Raw genomic sequence first — 3,291 nt, 5'->3', positions numbered from 1 at the left:
GAAAGTCTCCTCGATTAAAATATTTCTAATATTTTCGCCGGCACTCTTCTGCTTTTTTCGTGGCGCTTGATCGTCAACATCGAGCTCTCTCTTACTTGATCCTTCCCCATGCATATCCTTCCGATGTCTACTCAAGTGAGAGATGGATATATATTTCCCACATTGGTCGCATGCACGTTTCGCTTGCTTCTTCTCCATTTTTTTGCTAAGAAAAAAAAATGAAGTTACTAAATTGCACACATTTTTTTGTGGTGTTATTTATATTAGACCCCGAAACCCATAAATGATCTACCATAGATAAAGTTACTATTTGTAGTAATTATTTATATTAGACCCCCAAGCATAAATAATCTACCATGGATGAAGTTACTATTTGTGGTGTTATTTATATTAGACCCCAAAACCATAAATGATCTATCATAGACGAAGTTACTATTTGTGGTGTTGTTTATATTAGATATGTTCTCAATTTTTTTCTTAAATAACCAGCATGAATCTCTTTGGTTTTCGAAAACAAACCAACATGGAGGCTGTACACAGCACGACGACAGATCTACCTTCCATGTTAACTAAACTCAATGGTCTGTTGATCATTCACCTCAACAGCATTTGGACGAAATTAGATGATGATGTGGGCAAGATGTTTTATGTTTTTAATAATAATTTACATTTCTACGAAATTCCGATCGATGGGAAACTTCAAATCACCGTGAATCCGGAAAACGCAGGCGAAATCAAAATTTCTACCGGCAAGAACATTTTTCGAATCAAGCACGACAAGATGCTTTCTAACATTACGTACGATGTGTCTGCAGGAGATTATCTTTACGTTCAACTCCTAGGAGATTACGATAAACTTATTCCTCTCTTCGTAGAATTACGAATCGTCTATCCTATTATAAATAACCGTTAACCAAAAATGCCTAACGACATTTTCGGCAACACCAAGCGTGTAGACCATGCAGAAGAGATTCTCATGTTGGACATTCGAGTTAAGAAGTTGAGGACCGATTTGATTGCTTTGCAGGAAACCTTAAACAAAAGTTTAGAGTCGGAAATCGCTACGCTCCAAACGCAATGTCTCGACCCCATTCTGAAAATCGATTCCGAACTGAAAACGCTGATAAAAAATTATGTCGACGTACCTTCTTACGACAACGTTCAAAATATACAGTTGAGCGTGGATTCGCTTCAAAATGATTTGGCCAAATTACAGCAATTTCAAGCGAAAAATGAAGATTTGGAAAAATTGAAACTCGAAATCGAAGAACGAACTTCCGCAATAGAAAAGAATTTCACTGAACTTCAAACCGTCGTGAACGATATTGATATAGAACGCTTGCACGTCGTCGTTTCCAAATTACAAGAAGAATTCACCGGCACGTTGGAAGAAATCAAATCCAAGTTGCAGACTTTGGAAGATACAATGACGAACCTACCATCGTCGGACGAACTGCAGGTCATCGGTAAAAGCGTCGCGAACATAAAAATTCAATTGGAGGCCTATCAAGATTTCGAACACATTCAAACCACCATCGCTACGCTTCAGGCGTCTCTGGAGTTGATCAACGAAGAAATTAAAAATATTCACGCTGAAGCAAGTGTGTTGACGAGTATTCAGGACACGTTAATCACGGTTCAGCAGAAGATCGAATATTTAGAAAATTTGAACGTCGAATCCAATCTTGCTCATTTTCATCACGTACTCGACAACATACAGGGTGACTTGGAATCGTTACGGACGAGCGTACCTTCGAGCGAAGATTTGGAAAAATTGAAAACGGCGGTGACGGCACTATCCGAATCGAGCGACATCAAAAGTTCGTTGAGCGATCTCGAGAGTAAAGTGGCCAATCTGCCCACCTCCAAAGAATTACATGCTTTGAAAAGAAACATATCACGTATGCTGAAACGATTGGAAACGGAAACGGCGAACGTGGAACAGATTCGAGACGAACTTGCTTCGCTGGTGTCGACGCTGCCCACTTCGCAGAGCGTCGCCGATCTTCACACGCAGTTTACAGAGATGCGAAGCATCGTGAACGATCTTACCGAGAAAAGTTCGAAATTGAATCAAGTCGAGAACCTTCAGAGTATTGTCGTCAACATCAGAGATCAAGTTGGAGTGCTGGAATCCACGCAGGAATCGACGCTGGCTTCTTTCGGTGCCAAGTTGCAAGAACTCAACGAAAGCTACAAGCAGTTGAACGTGGAAGTGAAAATCAAACCGTCATTTTCTACCGTAACGGATACCATAGTCGAGCATTTGGTGCCCGTACAAAACACACTGGGTCAGCTTCACAGCAACCTCGTTAGCATCGATACTAAATTCGCTAAACTGCATTCTCTGCAAGCCATCGAAATCAACAGCGTACCCAATCAACAGAGAATCTCCACGTTCGTCGAAGGTAACAAACTGTACATGTTGCATCCTTATCATCCGTACTACAAGTTTCTCCTCGATGGCACGATTCAGATAAACGAATTTTCGTACTGGTCTCACGGTAGAAAAGCTAGCGTTCCCACCATGACTTTGATATCGAATCGTGGTGTCCAGAAAGCAGGAAACATTCCTCTGGCACGTTGGAACGAAACGCGCAACATATATGAAATACACGAAGACGAAGATCTCACAGTTTTCGACGTGAGTGCCGGCGATAAGCTGATCATTCAAAACACGAGCGAAGTGCCACCCTCTTTGAATCCCATCACGCTTGTGCTTCTCTTGAAACGTAATCTTTAAAAAAATGTCTAGGCAAGCCATCGTCGAAGAATTGCATAAATCTGCACGCCGCAACTACGAACGTTTGGCTGTGGTAACCAAGGGCATCGACGACCTCTGGCAAAGCGACCTCGTGGAGATGAGTAGCGGCAATTTGAAAAACGTACATAAATTGAACAAGGGCAACAAGTACCTCCTCACCGTCATAGACACGTTTTCGAAATTCGCATGGGCTCTACCTTTGAAGGCGAAAACGGGAACGTGCGTCACGGAAGCATTCAAATTAATTTTTCGCGAAAGCGGCGGCAGACGACCACGGTTTCTGCAAACGGACAACGGTAAAGAATTTTACAACGCCGTATTCCAAAAGTTTATTCAAAAACATGGCATTCGACATTATTCGAGCTTCAGTCACATCAAAGCCAGCATCGTGGAAAGATTCAATCGAACCTTGAAAACACACATGTGGAAACGATTCACGCTTCGGGGAAATTACAAATGGGTCGACATCCTGCCGGATCTCGTCGACACCTATAATGATACAGTACACAGAACAATAGGCATGAAGC

The sequence above is a fragment of the Lepisma saccharinum genome, unplaced genomic scaffold, assembly GCF_977018435.1.
Source record: "Lepisma saccharinum unplaced genomic scaffold, izLepSacc3.1 HAP1_SCAFFOLD_274, whole genome shotgun sequence".
NCBI lineage: Eukaryota > Metazoa > Arthropoda > Insecta > Zygentoma > Lepismatidae > Lepisma > Lepisma saccharinum.
This window is presented reverse-complemented; position numbering follows the sequence as displayed.